General features: G+C 44.0%; 1 long non-coding RNA gene across 1 annotated transcript; it reads right to left on the reverse strand.

Moving 5' to 3' along the window:
- Positions 1-3,028: 3,028 nt before the first annotated feature.
- Positions 3,029-5,625, reverse strand: LOC136459472 (uncharacterized). Its single transcript, XR_010760206.1, has 6 exons — positions 5,309-5,625; positions 5,158-5,244; positions 4,867-5,027; positions 4,516-4,607; positions 3,933-4,167; positions 3,029-3,367 (listed from the first exon to the last, which is right to left on the reverse strand). It is a non-coding gene; the product is annotated as an uncharacterized lncRNA (long non-coding RNA).
- Positions 5,626-25,293: the final 19,668 nt, after the last annotated feature.

Here is a 25,293-nt window from a genome sequence, read left to right on the forward strand (position 1 = left end):
CCCTCCGCCTTTCCAGGCAAGACTTAGAAGGGGCCAATGATGGGATCTCCGCCCAAGAGAGACCAACGGGCTTCCTGAGTCGATCGGACGGCTCAAGCGAAACGTCGAGAGACAGGTATGGAGCAGAGGGACGCCCCATGTGGGCCATGCCGACTCCATCACGAACAACGAGCATAGATCCTGATCGAACATATCCGATAGGAGCTCCTCAAACCCCGTCACTTGAGTTATCAAGGTAACATTATCAGCCCCCACTATTTCTTTATATGATCATTCATTCATCTACTATCATTCATACATTCATACACGCATTCACACATTCATTCATCCCATACATCCGAAGCATCGCATATGTAGTCAAAATCATCATAATGCTCTGTGTTGCGTCATGAAGCGGCAGTTGCCTCATTCAACATGAGCAACGACCAATCGGGGTTCGAAGGCCAGCCCACGAAGGGCTCGAGGCCACCTCACGTCAAACAGAGCCAAGGTAGAAAATGCAGATGAGCCCCAGCGGCCCTCGCCCAGTCTGCTCCGAAGCAGACAGGGTCATCTCAACATTCTCGTTCGATCCTAACCTCGAGTCATGCCCATAGAATCTCTATTGAGGGGAGGCCAACGGGCCACCCAGGTCGATCTCCGGAACTACCCAGGCATCTGCCGGGATGCGGGTTAAGGAGTAGTGGAATGCCATATGAGGGTTATGCCAACCCCGTCATGAACGATGGACCCGGATTTCACTCGAACGTGCCCGTTAGCAAGCTCACTGAGTGCATCACTTGAGCCATCGAGGCAAGCGGCGTTAGCTCAGCCCCTCTGGTTGCGAAAACCGCGGACAGGGTAACGCACGAAACTCAACCAACCCCTTCCGAGCCCAACGGGGCTCAGGACTCGCCCGATCCCTCGGCACGTCCGACGTCTGGATCCACAACTTCGACTTGCCCGATCCCTCGACGTGCCCGACGCTTGGATCCATGACTTCGACTCGCCCGATCCCTCGGCACGCCCGACGCCTGGATCCACGACTCCGACTCGCCCGTTCCCTTGGCGCGCCCGATGCCTTGATTGGCGACTTCGACTCGCCCAATCCCTGGATCCATGACTCTGACTCGCCCGATCCCTCGGCTGTCCTTTGGCTACGCCCGACGCCTAGGTTCGTGAGTCCGTCTCGACCGATCCCTCGGCTGTCCCTCGGCTACGCCCGACGCCTGGGTCCGTGAGACCGTCTCGCTCGATCCCTTGGCTGCGCCCGAAGCTAGGGTCCTCAACTCCATCTCGTCTGATTCCTCGGCTGCGCCCGACGCCTGGGTCCATGAGTCCATCTCACCCGATCCCTCGGCTACGCTCGATCCCTCGGTTGTCCCTCGGCTGCGCCCGACGCCCTGGCTGACGACTCCGTCTCGTCTAGTCCCTCGGCCGCGACCAAATGCCTGGGACCACGCTCCTAGAAACGATGGGCCAGAAACTAGAAAGAGGAGGCTACGCCCACCAAGGTGCACACACTCACGCCCGCTGACAAAACCCCCTAGGCGATTCTGCCCGAATCACCCTTGCGCGCACCCGCTGTCAAAATAAAAATCCCTCAGACGATTCAATCTGAATCGCCCGGGGGCTCGGGGGCTCCTGTCGGGTTCATAAACCCGGGGTCCCTCATGAACCTGCTTCCCAGCAAAAGCTCGGCCCAGCAGACGACGTTGCGAACGACGCACAACTCCTAGGCCGGCCGAAATACCTAACGACAGGCCAGAAGGGTGATCCAATCTCCGACCGGAAGGCCTGGCCAAGAAGGAACGGCGCCCGCTTCCGACTCTGGCCCGCCTCTCCGACCGAAAGGCCTGGCCAGGAGGAACGGCGCTCGCTTCCGAGTCTGGCTCGCCTCTCTGACCGGAACGCCTCGCTTCCGACTCTAGCCCACTTCTTCGACCGGAAGGCCTGGCCAAGGAGAAACGTCACTCGCTTCCGACTCCGACCCGCTTCTCCGACCGGAAGGCCTGGCCAACGTCGTTTTCGACTCCGACCCGCGTCTCCGATCGGGGATGCACCGAACCTCTGCTTACAGCTCTTCTCCGACTGGCGCAGTCGGGCTCCCGTCACTCTCGGCCCTTCGGTCCGAAGTCTGACCGGACCTCTTGCACCCCCATCTTTCTCCCTCTCGTTTGTAACCCCACAGCAAACTGCGAGCACCTGGGCTCAGGAATAAAGTCACCGACCGACTCAAACTGGACGTAGGGCATGTTGTCTGAACCAGTATAAACCCTGTGTCATTGAGTACTAAGCCACATCCGATCACAACGTATGGCAAAACTATAAATATTTACGTGTTTGTCACTTTCTACACCGACACTAATACTTGATTTGATGCACCCTAAATCTTTCAAAAATACCTTATTTCTATATTTAATTTTGTATCTCACATCAGTTGTTTAATGTATGCATCGTCTTTCAACTTTGAGAATTAGTTGCACTGTACTCAGACCTCACATGGTGTGCATCGAATCATCACTTCTACCCAAATTTACCATTGACGATATTAGTACTAGTGGTACACTTTTGGTGTAAGAATGGCATTACTTCTATCAAAATTGACCACTGGTTCTCTTACATATATTATGCTATTGCTGTTTCAAAATCATCAATTATCAGTAGTGGATGATCTTGTACCCCAACCTTTTGCACTAAGTACCGACCCTAGTAACGGATGATCTCATTTTTTTAGAGAAGTAATGTATGATCCCATAGCTCAACCTTGTGGAGAAAGTACTAACCCCATGGTACTAATCTATAGGAAACATTTTGCTACAAATATTATAAAGACAATAAAAAATTGCTAACCTAGTGAAATCCAACAAGGGCGCAGAAAAGCCGCGCCAGAGTTTTCAAGTGTAGAGTTATAATTCACGTAGAGATCAATAATTTAACCATATCGTTGGCCAGATTTGAAACTTCAGACCCCAATGATTCTAACGTGAGACAACAAAAACATAACGCATTGCATGTAAAAGTAAATGACAGTAACATAAAACATAACCATACAGATGATTACTTAGTTACAAGTTCAGAATGTAAAGTTGAAAGCTGTTCGGCTTACCCCATATTCGGCTTGTTCGGGTTTTTTTTTTCCAGCCGAAACAATGTTTTTCTCTCACAACAATTTAGCCGGAATATTGTTTTTCAGCCAGTTTCAGCCAAGTTTCAGACCAGCGAACGGGGCCAGTAACATAAACATCATCATACAGATGATTACTTAGTTACAAGTTCATAATGTAGACTTGAAATAAACTAAGAAAGATATGCTCATGGAAGTCTTCACATCAGACAGTGATCAAAGCATCATAATGCATTCAACATTATCCTTAGTTGATCCTCCCTGAAAGGAATTGTCATTAAGTCAATATCTTAAAGGAAAGAGGAAGGGGATGGGGAAATTAGAGAAAACCCTCTAGCAAAAATATAAGGTATCCTTGTTGCAGCCTATATGGGGACACACGGGCAATTCTATAACCCAGAACCAGTAGCGGCCTGGTCAAGTTGAGCAAATGTTTTCACAGATCTTTAAAAACTAAGCCACACACATTCTTAAGTTTCATATACATCATAGAACAGACTAGGTAACAATTATTTAACACACTAACATTGTTAGACCCCTAGTTTAACCAGTGCTGGTTTGATTGCTGGTTTGGACTTTTGTAGTATATTTCTATTGTATATTGTTGCTATTCAAACTTAGTCTTCAATAATGCCTAAATTGGAAAATTATTTTAAAAAAATATTACCAAATATATTACTTGACAAATGTAAGACCACAGGGGGTATGACAAAATGGAAGCAGCTAGAACCAAAGAGGTCAGGGGGACAATCCCTACTGCAGTACTGCTGCAAAAAATTGACATGCCTGTAACAATAGATTGTGTTACTACAACAATTTCAAGTACCTTCTAAGTATTCGATTTGCCTTTTCAACTCGGAGAGTTTCTCAGCTGTGTTCTTCTGCTTCTCTTTCACTGAGGATGCACCATGATGAATGTTGATCGCTGATGAAATTGCCATAAGAGTCCAAATGATAGGACCGACAAGCACCCATTTAAAATTTTTGTAAAAGCTGCTTCGAACCTCCAACTTCAAAATCCTACGTTCTAGCTGCTTCAGGCTCCCCGAATCAACATGACCCTGTGGAGGCAGATAATATTTTTAGCAACTACCAGCTGACAGGTGTGTAAGAATGCATCATATGAACCATTTTACCGCAACTGCAACAAAACTTCATTTACTTTTGCCTAGACTCATTAGATAAGAAAATCAACATGAAGCCAAAATCCATAATGGCCTGAATATCCTAGTTTTGCACAGGATGAAAGCAACCATATGTATACGCGAGTAAAACATAGTTCGTGCAAAAATAATTATCAAAGCATGAGTTAGCAAAGCAACACACAGTTATAGACTCCAAAAACTCCTAAAAACATGTACATGTTTCATTGACATCAATTTGCACAAGACCTTCTGGGCCTTTATTACCTTCAAGGATCCCTTCTGGGCGTTTATTACCCCTGAAGCAGTTGCAGTTGTTTTTCCAACGGAAGCAGCTGCAGTTGTCTTTCCAACGGCAACTGCAGAAGGTGAAGAAGAAGCCGTCGGTCGTAACCGTGCACAAATCACAGAAGGACAAAAACGTCCAACAAATAAAAATACATGAAAGAATACTATAAAAGGAAGAAAATATATAGAATGGCAAGAAAATAAGTGTCAAATGTTTGAAGGTCTATTTTTACGAAATCGACGTTTGGAGTCCCAGAACAGCAAAGCGCCACGATTGGAGTCCCAGATATGCAATTTCCTCCCGGAAAAAAAAGGTTTGAGAAACATTACCTCCTGGCGAGGCAAGGGCCAGAGCAGATTTTGCGATATGAGCGGGTGTGACCCCGCCGCAGTTGAGGCCCCTTTTTTATTACGCATCCTAAGGACAATGCCTCAATTGAGGATCCCTTCTGGGCCTTTATTAACTCCGACTCCGAAGCAGACGCAGTTATCTTCCCAACGAGAAGACAAGGACGGAATATTAGTAAGGGATCAAAAAAATTGTGAAGAGAGTAGAAGGTGAAGAATATTAGTAAGGGATCAAAAAAATAGTGAAGAGAGTAGAAGGTGAAGAAAACTTACATCTTTATTGGAAGAAGAGGAAGCGCATACATGCCTCTGCTGTAGCCAAAAATAAGTCTGCCGAAGGAGTCCGAACATCGTGCGAATCTATGGAGAACCTCCGTTAGGAGTAGTACGAACCGCCGCAATAAAGGGATTTGAGAACCATTACCTCCTGATGACGCAAACGCCGGAACAGATCTTGCGACATGAGCGGGTGTGACCCCGCCGCAATTGAGGCCCCAAACACCGTGGTCTGGATGCGCCATGACACGGCAGTTGAAGCCGCGAGCGCCGTAGACTGGATGCGCCGGGCCGCCGCCATCAGTTGTGGCTGCTCGGCGTCAGCGAAGCAGCGATCGGTGGGGGTCTGGCTCCTGGTACTGGCCGGCACCGCAGCCTAGCGCGAGCCACCAGGCACCGGCGTGGAGAGATGACCGGCGCAGAAGCACGCTAGCGCTCGCGCGGCCGAACCGCTGGCGGCGTCGGCGCTTGGCCCAGCAGGGGGCTGGGGGACTGAAGAGCTGAGGTACTCAACAAAAGCCGGTGCTGGGCCTTGGTGGGCCGATTTGAGTTGCGCCCGAAGCCCTGAACGCTGCGAACTATTGCGTCCTATACTCCTGTTAGCGGGGCCGGTTCGCGGCCGAATTTTTTTTTTGTTTTTAGCCATTTTTTTGAAAAAATTTCAAAAATTTGTTCCTGGAGGTATGTTTTTAAAATTAGGACCTTTAGCTTGGCGTCACCAAAATCTGAACTCTTAGCTCGGCGCCATCGTTGGTGACGCCGAGCTTACACATCTTGGCGCCATAGATTTTGGCGCCTAGGTCTTGGGCTCGGTGCAAACGTGGCGGTGACTTGACAGGCACCTTGCCGCCGTAGATCTTGGCGCCGAGCTTGGCGCCGTAGATCTTGGCGCTGAGCTTGGCGCCATGGTTATTGGCGTCAAGTTTGGCGCCGTGGTTATTGGTGCCGAGAACAACGCCAAGATCTATGGCGCCGAGGTGGTGTTTTAATCCGGCTCCCAACCTTCCTGCCCGAGCCTTCCTCCTCTTCTTTCTCCTCTCTCTTAGGTTTTCTCTCCCCACTTCGCCCTACCTCACAAATCGGCATATTGGACCTTGAAAACTTTGATTTGATCCATAGATCTTCGGGTTTTCTGTCCCCACTTATTGGCTCCCTCCTTGTTTTTTTTCAAATCGATTCGGTATATATTAGTCGGATTTTTCAATTTAATAATCGTCATTACTTAGGATTTCATGCAATTTTAATATTTATATTATACAGCCGTAGGATGCCAAGGCGTGAAAAAGCTACCAAACCAAGGTAACCTCAGCGCACGTTGTTATGATATAGGTTCATTATTGTAGATCAAATGGGAAACCCTAGGTGTAGGGTTTAATGTTAATTGCTTTCGGTTCTTAGAACGAAAATGGCTAAATTGTAGTTATGATCAGATGACCGAAAATGCCTTCGATTCATTGCCTCTGCCTAGTGGTGTTCCAGTGCCCATATGCTTTTGCGGCGATCCTTGCAAGGTGGCCAAGTCTGATGAAGAGGACACGTGTAGGCAAAGGAATTGAATGTGTTCCAATTTTGCGTTTGAGCCTACACTTCGTCAGCACCGCATTAACAAGATGGTGAGGAATTGATGTTTGTATCATATGACATCTTGCATGATTTGTTTGTTTTGTAACAATTGCATTTTTTGTGGACCCCTCCACCGCTTTGTTATAGTGGATCAACACTGAGATCAAGCCTGAAGACAAGGAATGGATGCAATAATTATTGCGGTGGGAGGCAGAGGACAATGAGATGATGGAGAAGAGACGCAGAGAGGAGGCTGCAAAAAAGGAGCACAAGGAAGAGGAGGAAATGAGGCGTGTTGCTGCGTACAAGGAGGAGAGGGAGAAGAAGCTTGAGCTTACACGCCGAGCGAAAGCAGCGATGGAGGAGAATCCCGATGCCCTGAGGAAGGGAAAGTGGCATCGTTGCACTCAGTAGTCTCCATTACTTGCTAGTTCTATGGTTTATTCATGAATAATGTTGTCTACTGTTGGACTTTTTATTGTGTTGTCATGTAATGCACTTTAAGTATGGGCATGCTTAGGTCATGTACTGTGTTATTTAGTTTGTTGGCACGTACTTCTAGTATTATTATGTTGTTTAATGTGTCATAGTATTAGACTTTTCATTATGTAGTTGTTTTCATTATTGGTGGTCATAATATTCAATTTAATATTGCAGACGTAGTGAAATATGATCACGTGCTGCAAACAAAACCTAACGAAGTAGGACATTATATAATTCAACACACAAAACACATGAAATGGCATGTGAGAACATGTACTAAACTAGGGTACATAGGTCCTGAACTAAACCTAGCATGCCTTAGGTAATTGAAGCGAACAATAAGCACAAGAAATGGCATGTGAGAACATGTACCAAACAAGGGTACATAGTTCCTTCGACTAAACCTAACATGCCTTAGGTAATTAAACCAAACAACAAACACATGGATGTGCCATGTGAATAAGATAGGGTTGTCCTATTAGTGTGGCCACATAGCAAATTCTGCTGCACCTTCTCCACAGTAGCCTCCCATTGTTGGTGGTGGTGGTGGCGGGGGTGACGGCGGAGGCCCCTTGTTCTTGTGATTATGGCAGGTGCAATATGGATCATTGCAGAGTGCCTCTTGTGAACTTGCACCATTGTTGTTGTCGTCGTCTTCGTCTTTATTATATCCGCTGCTAACTTTCCTTTGTAGATCGAAGATTTGGTCCTGATGCGGATAAATTGGTCGAGGATCGACCCACCTAGTGAACCCATAATTTTCTTCGGACTCGGAATACTACAATAAGTATGTCCTGTGAGTTGTAAGGGTATTCGAGAAACATATTTAACAAACAAAATGTAATAGCAATTACCCATGCTCGTGGGCATTTGAAGAAGCAACGACCTCCGTCGATCCCCTTGGTGAACATCTACACTAAGCGGTCCTCACCATGCATGCATTTTGGCCAATCTTCCTTCCTGTTATCATATCCTCTGAGAGGGCACTCTTTAGTGAAATCACTCTTGCTCTCGGGGGGAAACTGATACACTAGTTCCTCAAAGAAATCAGGCCCAAGAGACCCCTCCCACACAATGGGAGTTCCCTTCGCCCCCCCCCCCCCTTCCTCTCCCACTCCCGAACCCCTTTCCTCATTCGGGGCAGATTGAGTATCGAGAACAGTAGGTGCAACCTCTACATCCATATCAGGTTTCGGGACGGGAGGATCAAAGTGTGCCTGTTGACTCATTGGTGGGGAAAACCCATAAGGGATGGGATCAACTAACACCTGACGCACAACCACATCCAAACTTTAAAACTGGCACTTCATAGCCGATCTCACATAGTTCTCCCACTGGTCTACACACCCAATTGGGATCATCTTCCTTAGGATGTTGGGAGGAGAACCTAGGTGAAGTACACCCTCCACTACGATGCCATCATCATCATCAGCTCTATGGCAATGTAGCTCCCCCCGAGCCTTTGTAACCAACTTACTAAATGAAGGCTTCTCATTGAATAACACAGGCACGCTTTGCATCTCAACAAACTCAACATATCCATAGCGATCTCTTTCCACGATGCCTCTTTGATATATGCTCACTAGGTTGTCCATCTAGTAGTTCAAATAAAAATTAAAATACAGTTCGTCTAGTCCAAAGTAGCTACTATATAGTACCTCTCTAATAGATACTAACCAACTACACCCTAAATAACCATGTCACTAGCTATCTAACTATATTTATCTTACTAACTAAATCAACTAGCTATCTAATAACTATATCTATGTACCTATGTCACTAGCTATCTAACTATATCTATCTCACTAACTAAATCAACTGCCTACATCATCAAATTTACTAGAAACTACCAAATAATTAAAGTAGCACTACAATTCAAGCTAACTAAGTACCTACATTGCATATTCAAAAAATTTATCGGTCCAAGTCAATGCAACGATGTGACGCGGATGCGGACGCCGGGACAGGAGCAGGACGGGGACGCGGAGGACGGGATCGACGGTGAGGTCGCGGCGCGCTGGGAGCAGGGTCCGTGGCGCGGGAGCGGGACGGCCGGTGCTCCTTGCGGCGAGGAGGCGCGAGCGGGCTGGGGCCACGGGCGGCTGGCACGACGGGGGCTGGCGCAGGGGCGGCAGCGCTGGCGGCGCCCTAGCTCGGGAGCGGTAGAGAGAGAGGAACAGAGAAAGAAATGGTCCAGATTTTAAAACCATACCTCTAGGGATATATTTGTGATTTTTTTTAAAAAGATGTAAAAAACAAAAAAAAAATCGGGGTTCGCGGGGATCAGGTCGTTCTCTTCTCCCAATTCCGAGAGTCTGAAGTTCAAAAAAAAAAAAAACTCCGAGAGTCTGAGTCGCGGCATCCGCACTCAACAATAACCCCGGGCAGCCGCCGGTGAGGATCAGCCCCCGTCCGCAGCACCGGCACCCATCAGCAGTCGAGCAGTACTCTAGTCGTTGGCCGTGGCCCGTTGCTTTTGCTTGCCTCTGGCCCGTGCTGCTCTTCTTAGTCAACTAGTCATATATGTTTGTTGTTCTTGTTGATTCTTCTATTTTTTGCTTCCAAATTCTTTATAATCTGTAATATCTACATGCTATGCGTACTAGAAGTCACTAATTGAGTAATAATTTGTTGTCTATTGAGATCTTCTGATGCTTTTTGAGATATTTTAAATCTTTGCTATTTAATTTGTCCTAAGCCCCAAATTGCATAGTACGTATGCCCTATGTATCTTGAGAACTGTGACCGAATTATAAGTACTAAAGCTAATTTCTTCATGGCCTATGTACATATGATTTTAATTAATGAGCAAATTGGCGCCCCCCTATATAATGGTTCAGGCTTCGCCACTGCTGATCATGTGTAGCATAGGTAAACAAAGCTGCTTATCTCCATAACCGACGAAGGTTAGACAGCTCTACATTCAGTTTACCACCTGTTCCTCCCAATTTGAACTCTTTAATCCTTTGTCATAATTTCTTTGCGGCAGGTTGTCGCGAGTCTTTTTTGTGTCTAACAAACATAGTTACCTGTTTAATCAACTGCCTCTGCTCCATACATAATAATAATGATAGTTGCTTTGGTTGTCCACCAAAATTAAAAGTTTTGGTTAACTGACTAAAGATACAGATATTCTTGATAGACTAATTAGGGCTCTTTCAGGATCCTATGTTCACTTATTGAGATGGTAGCTCTATACTGCCTGTGTTTTCAGTTTTTTTTTATTTACATACTCTTGCCCTCATTAGTAAGTGTGATGTTATTTTCCCTGAATGTAGAGGCTATGCAGGCGTATGCCGGTGTTGGCTTTGAAAATAAAGATCTTTCTTATTTTTAGATTAGATTTATACTTAATTCACGTTTTCCCTACACACTGTTTCATATTATTCCTCATACCACATTGCTTTGTATTGGAAAAACTTTTGATTTACTTCTCAGCCTCCATATGGACAACGTAGCTGCAGGTACCGCCTGTGTTGGCAAGTTGTCATCCTTCTCCTTTTTTTTTAATTCTGCAAACTATATTGCACATGCGAGGGTAAGGCTTGCCACTAACACCCTTCCCCAGACCCCGCATAGAGCGGGAACTCTCTGCACTGGGTACGCCCTTTAAACTATATTATACCTGCTTACCTACTAGAAACCGATTTTTTCTGGTTTTTTGTGCAGTGACGAAGTGGTATTTTGTAGTGATTTAGTCACCACAAGCAACTGCTAACCGATCTGTTCATCTGCTGTTCGGGTGAGAATCTTCTTTTGGTCCCTTTTAATTTACATTTTATTCATGTGTTGCTTCTGTTTGATTGTGATGGTGCCAATCTTGTTTTGTTCGTTGGAAAGCCTCTACTGTTTTCCTACTTTCAGAGTTCAGAAATCACGGTTGTTTACTTGTTTTGATATGCTCCTACTGTTTGCCTACTTTTATAGTTTGAACATCGCGGGTGTGTATGTATGCCCTCACCAAGTAGTGTTTTTTGGTCATGCCATGTTGGAATCTGTCGGTGCTAATTTTTCCCTTCTACTGGTGCAGCGGACGCGAGGTGTTTCGCGCTGATTAAGCCACCAGGCTGCTTTCCTACAAGTCTTCTGGTTCTGCTTAGTGCATACTTATGTTCATATGTCATTTTTTGCCATCCTGTTTTGCTTATGAAGAGATTTCTGCTCTCTTGTTCTTTACTGCTACTCTTAGCCTGCTATTCTAGGCAGCTTGTTCCCACAGCAGTTTGTTTCTATCTGCTTGTTTTTAAAGTAGTTTTGCCATTCTATCTTGACACGGGACTGAAACTGAGCTTTTGTTGCATAGGTTGCATTGTGTGCTTTCTGCTCAGCATGCGCCAAAGTAAATATTATGTGTTCTGACAAAACACTACCGTTTCAGGATCTTGCAACCCACATTCCAATATTGGTTGCCAAACCAACTCAAGTTATCCTTACCAGAAAAGAAAACCACAGCTGGCCAGCACACTCATCATCGGTGAATTCGTATGTGCCACCAGGTAAGATCTCTTGGTTCCGAATATCGAAGTCACAGTTCGAAACTAATTCTGCATATCCATTCACATGAAAAACATCTCAAGTATCGATTGTGTTGGCTATTATTATATAGATTTTTTCTTGACTGTCTGTCAAAATATATGATGAACTATGCCATTACTGCCATTAATCATATATTGCTCCTACTACCAAATGACTCATTTCCACTGGTTTCCTACCATTGTCTGTTCCTTTTTAGTCTCTACTTGCCAAACTGCTTTGTTGTTCATATTTTGTCCTGCTATCTTTCCCTATTTCAATAAGGATTCCAAAATTCCAAAAAGGAGAACAAATTCTTTTATGTTCTCTTGTCACTTCTTAACTGTCTGGTTGTTCCACTGGTGGTTTGCTTTGCTGATGTTCTTTCCTGCTTAAGGGGAACCACACAAGACATACCGAAAGGAAATTCTCATATGCGCTAAAGCTGTCACCATTCATTTTTATTTTGATATCTTGTTTTTTCACTTCAGACTTAAAAACTTGGTGAATTGGTGTTCAACCATTTTGTTTTCAGTTTAGGTTTTCTATGGTTTGCCACCCAGTGGAAAACAAATACACCAGGCATGGTGTTTCCTCCACTTGTTCTATCACGTGCTAAAAAATGTCTTCAACGTATGGAGCTTATAGTGTGTAGATTTATTGCGTCATTTTGTAGATGTGTGTACAACACTGTCATATAGTGGACATAATATGTGATAACGGTGTGTGCTGTTTTTTGTAACCCTTTGTCCTTTAATATGATGGCAATCCACAACTATTATTGTAAGATCCAATATTACTGTTTTCCACTTACTCCTACTTTTGTCATGTTCATCACTGTCATGACTTTCACTCTTCTACCAGCACTCAAGTCTGCGGGCAAACATTTGGTCATCTGTGTTCGTGCAGTATCAACTTTTGTGATTGAACTAACAATCTGTTATATGCGTTATAGGTTCGAAAACATAACACTGCCTCGGTGTTGTCTAGCTTCAGGAGAAGAACACGACTAAGTAACTTTTTGCTTACATGTATGAGCACCGTGAGGCTCCAAAATTTTAGAATTTCGGTACAAACTTCACCTTGTAGGAACTTCAGATACTTCATGATATGTGCTGCTGGCCCTATCGTCCGCGGCACCAGAAGCTCCGACGTCACCTTCGCATGCAACCATAAATTAGCTTCCTTGTCAATCAACAATATATATATATATATATATATATATATATATATATATATATATATATATATATATATATATATATATATATATCCTACAACTAAAAAGAAAAAAAAGTAAGAGCACTATTTCGTACAACAATCGTCGCTTCGTTGGTCCGCCCCTCCCCTTGCGATACCACATCACGCGCTCACCTCCGCCTCCTCCTCCCCCTCGCACCCTTGGTCGCCGGCGCGTGTCCCCCGGTCCGCCTCCTCCTCCTCCTCCCCCTCGCTGCCTCCTCTCGTCGATCTGCGCGTGCTCGATGAAACCCTAGCTGCTCCTTTGTCGATGCCAACGGCGACAGCGTGGCCTTAGCTCGTCATCTCAATCTGGCGGTACATCACCCCCTTCTCTTCTCCCTCATGGACGCACGGTTGCCGGCGTGCGGGTTGCGACAGGCATCTGTGCTGCCATGGCTGGCCTACAGCGTGTGTTTGCCTGCGCTGCGCGCCTGCATTTGCCCGCTGGCCCCTGTGCGCTATGCGTGCTTGGTCATCGAACCAAGCGCGGGCACCGTCATCCTCGTCCGCCGCCCCCGACGTCTCCCTCACCCTCAGGGTCCTGCACCGTCTTCGCCATCGCAGACGCCACCGTCATCCTCACCGGCCGATCCCTTCTCCCTCGGCGCTGCAGAGCCCAACGAAGACGAGGAGACGCCGCTCATCGCCGCGATAGGTTAGTCGGGATCCAGGACGACCATTCTCCCTCACTCATCTAGATCCGTCTCCACTGCCGTCCATCGGGCCATCGATCCACCTCTGCCTGTCCGACATTTGCATCACCAGCCAAAAACTGCAGGTTTGTTCTTGTGATTGCTCAATGGATCATTCTAATGACTGTAGGTTTGTTCATGTGATTGCTGAGCCTTTCCACTGAGTTCGACAGGCATAATCTGGTCAAGGTTCTAATATGTGGAGTTTTGCAGTAAAGTCATCGCCTCACCGCCTAGTGCGCACACTTCGGCCTGGTCATACCCGGGTACCCCCACACCCCTCGGTTGCTGCTAGCCATCTTCCTGTCTTGTCTCTCTTGTTGTGTTTCAATTGCCTATGCTTACAAATCGAATAGCAGGACACATATTATCAGTAGTAGAACACATTAGCAGAACACGATCGCTATGGTTTAATCGATGGATTTGTTTTCAATATTTTTCTTCTTCTGGGATATGATTTTAGGTGCCTCAGGAATTGATGAATATATATATGCTGGTGACACGGAATTGATGGATAGCAAAATTATTAAACATGGCCATTTTACTAAAATCATATGCTCAAATCAAAATAGCAATGACCTGTTTTGCTTAGGGCCTCTTGCTAGGTAGACACTATTTTTTTCTTGATAACCAAACCTTAATGTACCAAAAATATATATGTTCTTATACATGTTCAAAATTGAAGAATTTAGTACTCCGTACATCACAACTATCATTGTACGAGGAGCAGCAGTAGCAACTTCCAATGGATTGCTTCAGTTCTTGATCTGTTGTGGGATGGTGATTATATTCCTATAAGAAATAATTCCAGTATACAAATAGCTTTAGCTTTAAGCGGGTCTAAATAGTTTGCAGTCTGAATTCTATTTTGCTATGGTGTGGTCGATGTGCAAGTTATTGAAGTAGACTATCAAAGAAAACAATAATATCTCTGTTTAATCATTTAGTAGATAAATATATCTACAATAGCAGTGTCATGTTTTAATAATAATTTAGTTTTCTTGTACTCTGCTTTGATGTGTTTCTATTAGAAAGTTCTCACTTGGCTTTATTTGTGTAGTCTTTGATATGCTCTTATGTTGCTGATTGTTCTTTTTAAGACCTCAGTGTCTCTTATGCACACTTTATGTTAGGCTTGTGTCATGACCAAGAAAAAAACTTGAAATCCAGAGCATTGTATACTCCCTCCATGTCCCTAAAGGAAGTTGTTTTGGACATCGACACGGTCTCCAAAACCAAATTTGACCGCTATTGCCCAGTTTGATTTTGGCAATGTGACTCTAACTCTAAAATCAGAAATCTTTCACCACTGACATCTTGAAAGTTGTTGTTCAGTTGTAGTATTAGTACAGATAGTTTTCTATAGAATATGACAGGGTGCGTGAGGGACAAAATTGATGGAAATTTGCTGAATTGAATTTCACTTGCGGCATCAAAATTTGCTACCCTCAAGGTGTCTTTTAGAAAATCACTCTGCTTGTGTTGATGGCATTTTAAGGCAAATTCTGTGGTCTTTCTATGTTTGAGAAAAAAAATAAATTTTGGGTAAAGTCAGCTGAAACTGTGTCATGGCTTCTTATCTTGGATTTTGAAGTCAAGTGCTGTAAGTAAATAGAAATTCTTCTTTTGGCTTCTTAACAGAAAGAATAGACATCTAACTATGAATTGTTTTCTGTCAATAAGCTCTATGAATTGTTGTGTCTCTGTTGACAAAATAGTTGCCTACATTAAGACCAGAGTACAGATAATCATACATCTGCATGAGGTAGTGAGGTGCATGATGATTTTTAACTTGTTCTCCGGCCACAACCTTAGTGTGACCAATGAGGTACTTTAGGCAGTAGTTCAGGTCCTATCACCTGTTACATGATGGAAATCTGGTTTAGGGTAGTTATATCAAAGTGAACACTCCTCTTATATGAACCTGAACTCTATCATTAGTATGAATCAAGCCAATAATATTGTCTGCTGGCCACTATGAAAACATATAAATTGTCAATTGTGTCAAACATATACATTCTTCGGATGTCCGGTACGTAGCTAGATTAATTATCTGTTAAGTAGAGCGGTGTATTGTGCATAACTGAATTTCAGTCATTGCTTGTTGCACTGATTTTTTTGCAAAGTATAAGATGTTTTTTCATTTGTGAAACAGTATCTTTTCAATCCGGGACTTCGACTTTGAACCTATATAAGCATTCAGTGGATGGTTTATTAATTGCTTAGCTTCGTGAGCAATTTATATGTTCGATAATGCACTACTGGAAGCTCATGGCTGATTGGGTATGGTTCTAAACTAACTGTCTCCACTGGAAGCTTCAATCCAGTGAGTAAAAAGATAGGGTGCAGTGTGCTTGATTTGTCTTCCTTTTCCCATCACAACAAAGATAGTGTGCAGTGTGCAGTGCTCTTGATTTGTTATTCACACCAGAGCAATTTCTTTGTTCTATGGATCACAGAAAACATTGTTTTAATCTATATGCAGTTAAGGTTTTTTCTCGCTTCAATTGTTTATACAAACTGACAAGTCCTTGATAATATTCAGTTAATGTATTATTAAATTTTTAATCTATATGCAGATCACTCTTCAGAAATACAGGTCTCTGTCAAGCTTGTGCAGGTGCGTATTGTTTTTTGCAAGCTATTTCTGTACGTGCTGGATGAGAGGGTCTACTCTTTTAGTTGTTGGTTCATTACTATTCATTGGCAGACAGTATATTGCATTGCCCTTATTGCTCTGAATTTTACAGACAAAATGGAATTCCTGTATAGTTGTTTGCATCCCAAGGTCTATAACAAAAAATTAGCTTGTATTCTTGAATCTATGAAAGAACATGTGTTCCAGTGCAGTTTTTCATGATTTTTGGCACATGTTTTTCATACGACTTAGTTTATACCACTGGAGGACCTATTGATTTCATAGTAGTGCTACTAACTGAAACCATAACTTACGGGAATCATACCAATGTGCAATTTTTATAACCACAGTTTATCCATTTGTCCTATTTTTAACCATAACAAAAGGGTGCAATTTATAAGAGGCGTCGTGAATCCTATCATCAAAGAAAAAACCAGCATGTTATTGGAACTACAAATTGTAATGCATTCTAACATATTGACATTATCATGTAGTGATGAAATAACATGTATTTTTTTCTGAAGATAAGATATATGCAATGTGTAAACCTTTTGTAGATAATGATGCCGCATCAAATAAGGAAAACATGGATCCTGCAGAAACAAATTATCGTGGTATTATATGTTTCCGCTGCAACGCACGGGTATTTACCTAGTAAAAGAGAGAAGCAATTAATTTCCTCAAGCGTAAAAGATGGAAAGAGATGGAAGCATAATGCTTCGTCCAGTTCGGCATGTCTGCTGTTAGAAAAAGTAGTATTCGTGGTAAATGCTTATAATCAAGGAAGATATTGTCTAAAAATTCAAGAAAGTAGATCATCATTTAAGATTCCTTATCAAGTAGTAATAATCAACGCGTCACGGCATTAGTAGATCACCATCCAGTTTTTTTTTTATTTTTGAACAGGAATAATACTGGTAGTAAGTATTTAATTTTTGCAACCGTTATAATTGAATTTTTGCAACCGCGCTGCGCGCTGGCGGGAGTCCCACCAAGCAATAGCTCGGCAGGTTGTGACCCCGCAACCGTAATATTTAGCGCGTCGCAGTTCTCGGCTCTCCGTGGTGACGCAGACCAGGCGCTCAACCGAGATCGCCGATGTAATCTTTTGACCAACTTGGTTCCTCAACCTTAAAAAACAGATAGGAGCTAGTGCTTTTTTTTACAGCGGTGGACGCAGAGCCCGCCGTGTCTGTTGTTGCAGTTGCAAAAGCATTGAGGTTTCCACAATCGTAAATTGTTGTTGGGAGTAGTAGTTCGTGTCTGCTGTTGTAGTTGGAAAATAATATACGTCCGATTGTTGTCGTGATTAGTAGTAGAAGTCATATTCGTTGTTTTGAAGGACTCACGGCCATTCGCTCTAATATTCGTAAAAAGATAATTGTCCACTGCTCATAATAACCATAAAAAGGTTGATCAATTATTTACGATGCGCTACAAAACACAGACATGCAATAAATGGCAACGTGAATTCATGATGCGCTGCAAAACACGGACATGGCCCTGTTCCGCTGGCTGAAAAAAAAACGAATGTTAATGCTGATTTATTGCGAGAAAAAAACGTTATTTCACAGAAACGGTATGGCCGATAAGTTTATATAAATAGGGCCATGCAATACGGAGTAGCAAAGGGCAACGTCAAATCACGATGCGCTTCATAACACGGACACGGACATGACATGCAATAAAGGGCAACGTCAAATCACCAGGGACATTCCATAACTTCTCAATATGGCAAAGTCAAATCACTCCATAACTTCTCAATACTAGCAACTGAGGGCCTCTTTGGCAGGGCTCCGGCGGCTTCGGCTCCCGCACCTGTCGGCCGTCCATGGGCCGAAGGTGCCAGGCGGAGCCGGAGCCGCGGAGCCAAAAAAAACGAGCTTCTCCGGCTCCGCCTCTGTCTGTGAGAGAGGAAAGGAGGAGAGAGAAAAATGGCTTCGGTGAACAGTAGCCCCCTGTCGGCCCATGGACGGCTGACAGGTGTGGAGGGGTGGGAGCCGGAGCCACCGGAGCCCTACCAAAGAGGCCGAAAAAGCACATTCCATTACTTCTCAATACTAGCAACTAAAAAGGCTAAAGGCTAAAAACAGTGGTTCGTTTAAGGACATCGGTAGAATGCATCGAGTCAGACACACCTTGCAGGAGTTGCACCTTTCCTGCAGCAATTGAACATATAGTAAACCTCGAGAATACATGAATGGGCAGTTGGATATAAAGCAAAGAAATTCCGAGAATACATGAATGGGCAGTTGGATATAAAGCAAAGAAATTCTACGTTACTGAGGCCAGATTAGTGACCGAGCAAGATTACCTGCATGCCCCTACTTTATTCCGTTGGTAGACGCTCGCAGGTGCACTATCGGTTGTGGCAGAACCGCCCGAAATAACACATTTTCAAAGGCGTTCGTCTTTCACTAGACACTAAGCACCCTGAAAGTAAGCTACATCGGGTGGATTCCGTCGGGCACACCCCAAGAGAGAGTCCGAATAATCCACGTTTTCTCGCAGGATCCAATAATGAGAACGAGTTTACATAACTTAGTCCATTTCATACATCCAGAGTTCATAAAAATATATTATTACAGTACCAAATTTAGAGTGCGAAAACTTCACAGCGGAATGAAAAGAACCATCTATCAATAATATACAAGGATCTGTCTGTGCCCACCAGAAGAATCCTTCACACAACGGCTACTCCTCACGCAGTATCTGCAACAGGGGTAAATAAACCCTGAGTACATAATGTACTCGTAAGACTTATTCGACTAGTGGGAATACTTTTCTGACTCCAAGAGATGTGATAAGCTTTATGGTTTGCTGGGTTTCCTTTTTACAGAAAGCAATACTGTCGGGTTCATAAACCCGGGGTCCCTCATGGACTGGCTTCCCAACAAAGGCTCGGCCCAGCAGACAACATTGCGAACAACACGCAACTCATGGGCCAGCCCAAACACCTAAACGACAGGCCGGAAGGATAATCCAATCTCCGATCGGAAGGTCGAGCCGAGAAGGAACGGCGCCCGCTTTCGACTCCGGCTCATCTCTCTGACCGAAAGGCCTCACGAAGAAGGAACAACGCTCGCTTCCGACACTGGCCCACCTCCGGACGGCCTCTCCGATCGAAAGGCCTGGCCTAAACACCACTTCTGACTCTGACCCGCTTCTCTGACCGGGAATGAGTTGAACCCCTACTTATAGCTCATCTTCGACTAACGCAATCAAAGCCAACTGGGACCAACCGACCGGGGACGCCTACTTGGTAAGGACTAGGAAAAGGATGGAGAAAGTAAGGCAGGGTACTCAAGTCGATCGCAATACCAAGGACCATACTCTATACACCTGCCAGATAGTACCCTGTGACCTTCCTGGTATGACAGAACCCAAGCAGTGTTGTAGGCGCTGATATTTCTCCTACAATGTTATGGGCGCCATCAACTCCCATACCAGACAAACATGGTAAGGCTCTCCCCACGTGCCTCTGAGGCATCAACAGTGTTGTGGACGTCGACATTTACCGTACCAGACGAACATGATAAAACCCCTTGCATGCCTTTGGGTATCAACAGTGTGGCAGGCACCGACGTTCGCCATACCTGAAGAAGACGACGCGACCCACCACATACGTCTAACATTTACAGTGTTATGGGCGCCTACAATCATCCTGTACCCGATAGCATGGAAATCAAGACTTAGCATACGAACACTCTCTCCCTCTTACTTGTAAGGTCATCCCCTTCATCTATAAAAGAGGATGTGCTCTCTCCTAAATAGATAGATCGATCAGTTCACAAAGACACAACAACAGAACCACCAGGTTCAAACCACTAGCACACGCTCGAACACTTAGCATATAGCGGAGCTCCCGTCACTCTTGGCCCTTCAGACTAGAGTCCGACCGGACCTCTTGTACCCTAATCTTTCTTCCTTCTGTTTGGAACCCCACAGCAAACTTCGAGCACCTTAGCTTAGGAATAAAGTCACCGACCGACTTAAACTAGACGTAGGGCACGTTGCCTGAACTAGTATAAACCCTGTGTTATTGAGTGCTAGGCCACCTCCGATCACAACGTACAGCAAAACTACAAATATTTACGTGTTGGTCACTTTCTGCACCAACAGTTGGCGTCGTCCGTGGGGAAGATGGTGTACGTTCACACTTTTTGGTCATTGGATGGCCCACTTTTCCGCCGCCTTCGCCATGGCGGGCTCAAGCGATACGACTCGCTTTGGCTCACTGGAGTTTCCCGTACTCCCACCTATGGGGATGTGGGTTCCACCCGTCTTCGAGCCATCCCAAGCCTTTCTCTTTAGAAGCCTAGACTTTGTCACTGACCTTCTCAGCGTACTACACCTCCACGAGGAGGCACTTGTTCCGATGTGATGTAGACTAGGCCCGATCTTCCGAAAGGTATGATAGCGTCGATTGGTGGAGACTCGACGTTCATGATCTAGGCTTTGAACCAAGACTGATTCAGACCCCCGCAACCGTTACACCACTGCTCTATTGGTTATCAACCACATGAACGCGATTGACCTCGCCGAGAAGGCTTTCCTACAAGCGAATCGAGAACACAAGCAAGAACGAGATAAACGCAATCTAAAATTGCAAATAAATATGAGGCTTATGATAACAAGAAGGAGTTCAAGTCTTTATTCGAAAGGACTAATCGCCACAGGCGAACAAGATCAAGAACTGGGGCCCTAGTTCACAGCAAGCGGCCTTGGCGGCGATAGTTGCAGCAAAACGATGTCTGTTTCACGAGGAAATCAAGAACTAAACAAAACCCAAACCCTAAGGAGAACGATGTCTGCTATTTATAGAGTCTTGGGTGTCACCCCCCTAGACGTGCCCCCTAATGGGCCCAAACACGATACACGGTCCAACGGACCAAAAGACGGTGTCGTAGCACCCTAATAGATTCTTGACACTGACTTGTTTTGACGATTCCTGTTGATTACGAAGGTCTTTTGATGTGAAACCACTTGTATTGGCTTCCTTATCAAATTAGCTTTCCAACCATATATGGATCGTTGAAAACAGAGTCCGAATGCGTCCTGGGTGACTAGTTTAAGGCAGACTGGTTCTAGAACCCGAGACAGACTCGAACTTGAGTTGCTTTGGGCCTCCACCTCGGGGACTCGAACCAAATTAGCCTCAGACCTCCTTCTTGACTTGGACACCCTCGCTGATCTCCTTGGTCTCTATATGGTTCTCCAAGCATGGTCATATGTATGGAGGTCATGTCCTCATCATCCTACCTTTCTTGACGAAAAGTCATCCTCGGCGTCGATTTTGTTTGAAGTCGATCCTGCACAATATGAGGACAAACGAGGTTACCAAAATAATAGGAATGGACAATGTTGTGAGAAAGAATATGACCACATGTCTAGGTTTGTAGCATGTCTCATCCTACAGACATGTAGTCTGCTCGATTGAAATACACACGATCTTTGCCAATACTATCCTGTAAAAGATTAGTACTAACAAGAAATATATGCTCCCTTTCTTTGGATTCCACTTGTGTTCGAAAAGCAAAACTAGAGAAATATGGCATAACAACAGTGTTGATTTTACTATCCTCTAGTTTATCATTAATTTGTACAACAAAAGGAGAATTTGAATTTGTACAAATATAAACTCGTTGTATCAAATATTGCCCTTGGTTGTTATATTTACCAAAAACATGATATGTATGTCTAGAGAACCATGGTAAATCAGCATATGCATAAAGTTTCTCCTCTAAAGAACTAAGATTACACGGAACATCAAATTCAATATAACCCAAAGTATTTAAATAAGACAGTAATTTTAGTTCATCAACTTCACTAGCATTATGAATAACAAGTCTATTTTTAGCACAAGTTTTCAATTTCAGCACACATATAGCATGATCATTCTTCAATGATTGCATAGGTATAACATAAATATCATCATGCAGGTCATCTTCATCATAAGAAACATCAAGCAAATCATCTTGTGATAAAGGTAAATCAAGCGAAGGCTCCACTAAAATTTGCTCTATCATAGCATGATTGGTGAAAAAATTCAGCACATCAAGAGAACTCTCACCTTCCGTGAGTTTATCATCGTGGGCTTTACCTTTGCTCTCATGTTTAGCAGGAGTAATAGTTGATGATTCTGAATTGTCACATAAGACTATGAGCATCTCATTTTCTGTCATGTCATCCTCGCTCTTTTGTACATTATCCTGCAAAAGGTTAGGCATAGCAGGAGGAATAACAAGAGATTGATCTAGTTGATGCACCTCATCATTTGAATTAATTACAAGAGATGGATTAACAAAATTTTCTCTCGTAAGATCTTTCATATCATTTCAAGTTTGAGGTTTATCAGAAGGATCTAAAGACTCCCATCAAGATAAAGCAGAATGTCGCAAAATACTAGATGCATTTTTTACCTTCCTCCTTGGACACATAAAGCGAGTAGCAAATATGTTATCTATGGCAATTTCCCATTTCATGTACTCATCAGCACCTATACCATCATAAGTCGGTGGATATAAATAACCTGTCATTGTTAGAATCAAACAAGAAAACACACAAGTATGTATTTTCCTATGAACTACTATAGAATGTGGACAAGGAAAAACAAGGCACTCAACTCTCAAGCGTCTTACCACAGTCTTACAAGTGTTCTTACCAAAGCAACAGACGGCGCAATCGGTCGGTGACTGTGATATCATTGTAGCTTGAGTGTAACAGTTGCAAGGCGAACCTGTACTTGGTTAGAAGAAAGTGGAGCTTGGACAGGCATAATATAGTAGCAAGGAATAGCAAAATTCACAACTGAATAGCAAAGCTGAATAAGTATCCCAAGTACTTATCTTAGTTGCTGACCTACTCACGTTCCAAGTACCAGATGTATCAAGTGATGTGAACAGCAAGAATATAATTAGGAACAAAGTAGAAATCAACACACTCAAATACAGCTCAAATGGCGCTCTCTATGTGCTCCTCTAGATATTGTTCCTCTTTTGCCCCTCTCTTTTTTCTATTTTTTTTACTGTCGTTGTTTTTTTGAGAAATTTTGACTTTTTCTTTTTATTTTTTTGATATTTTTTCTTCACTTAGGAGCACAAAAGAAGTAACCATAGAAAATATGAGCTTAAACAAGTGAAAGACGTGGCCTGTGGAAATTTTAGAAGATGTGCTCGAAATCGACAAAAAGCTTGTGACCACGAAAAAAGGATCTTGTGACCAGTTTTTGACCAAAATAAAAATCTCTGACCCCAGCAAAGCTGGGGATGGATGGATCTAAAATTTTTTTCTGATCGATTTTAATATATGGAACGTCGAAATCCGAGTTCGTATGTGAAAACTAGACCAGTTTTAAGAACAGACTCCGAATTAGAGGACAAAATAGGAACAATGCGCGCAAAATTGGTCACGACAGCAATGATTTGATGGAAACAATAAAGACAAGTGTAGGAAATTAGATGGCATGGACTAGGGTTTGATGGATACAAAGGAAACTCAATAAGACTTGGAGATATTCACGGATTATGATGAAAAACAAAGGGGAAAACATAAATTGGACTAAAAAACGATCTAAAACCAGCAACCAGAACTTGACCTAAGGCACAAACTCAACAACGCGAAACAGAGATGAAATTGCATGACACAATGAGGCTATAGGACAGGGAATATGTGACGATGTATATTTTTTGGCTTTTTGTGGACTATAGGTAATGTAAAAATAGTAACAATCTAAAGGGAAAAACAAAGTTATACCTAACGGGCAACAAGGTCTTTAATACCACTTGATGTAGACTAGGCCTGATCTTTCAAAAGGTATGATAGCGTCGATTAGTGAAGACTCGACGTTCACGATCTAGGCTTTGAACCAAGACTGATTTGGACCCCCGCAACTGTTACACCACTGCTCCGTTGGTTATCAACCACGCGAACGCGATTGACCTCACCGAGAAGGCTTTCCTGCAAGCGAATCGAGAATAAAAGCAAGAACGAGATAAATGCAATCTAAAATTGCAAATAAATATGAGGCTTATGATAACAAGAAGGAGTTCAAGTCTTTATTCGAAAGGACTAATCGCCATAGACGAACAAGATCAAGAACTGGGGCCCTGGTTCACAGCAAGCGGCCTTGGCAGCGACAGTTATAGCAAAACAACGTCTATTTCATGAGGAAATCAAGAACTAAACAAAACACAAACCCTAAGGAGAACGACGACTGCTATTTATAAAGTCTTGGGTGTCACCCCCCTGGACGCGCCCCCTAATGGGCCCAAACACGATACACGGTCCAACGGACCAAAAGACGGTGTCGTAGCACCCTAATAGATTCTAGATGCTGACTTGTTTTGACGATTCTCATTGATTATGAAGGTCTTTTGATGTGAAACCACTTGGATTGGATTCCTTATCAAATTAGCTTTCCAATCATATATGAATCGTCGAAAACGGAGTCCAGATGCGTCCTGGGTGACCAGTTTAAGGCAGACTAGTCCTGAAACCCAAGACAGACTCGAACTTGAGTTGCTTTGGGCCTCCACCTCGGGGACTCGAACCGAATTAGCCTCAGACCTCCTTCTTGACTTGGACACCCTTGCTGATCTCCTTGGTCTCCATATAGTTCTCCAAGTATGGTCATATGTATGGAGGTCATGTCCTCATCACGACGCCCGTCGGAGGGGCGCCCTCCATCGGCTCTAGGACACACGATGACTTCAACAACGAGGCGCCTCCGCTTTGTTTTGAGCAAACTCTCTGATCAAACCCCATTGTGAGTAATGTGCATACTGTTATTTACTCTCTATTTACTATCTCCCACCGATTATCCAGAGGGACCGCATTGTCTACACCGCAAACAACGTATGACCGGTTCCTCTACGACCTCGTGTCCCCCACGGACGTGTACGCTCAGGGGCTCCGATGGATGCTGGCACCACCCCCTCTCACATCCGAATGCATGGGAATGGCGAGCTATGCTCCCACCACTTTCCATGAACTCCTAGATGA

The sequence above is a fragment of the Miscanthus floridulus genome, chromosome 6, assembly GCF_019320115.1.
Source record: "Miscanthus floridulus cultivar M001 chromosome 6, ASM1932011v1, whole genome shotgun sequence".
Classification (NCBI taxonomy): domain Eukaryota; kingdom Viridiplantae; phylum Streptophyta; class Magnoliopsida; order Poales; family Poaceae; genus Miscanthus; species Miscanthus floridulus.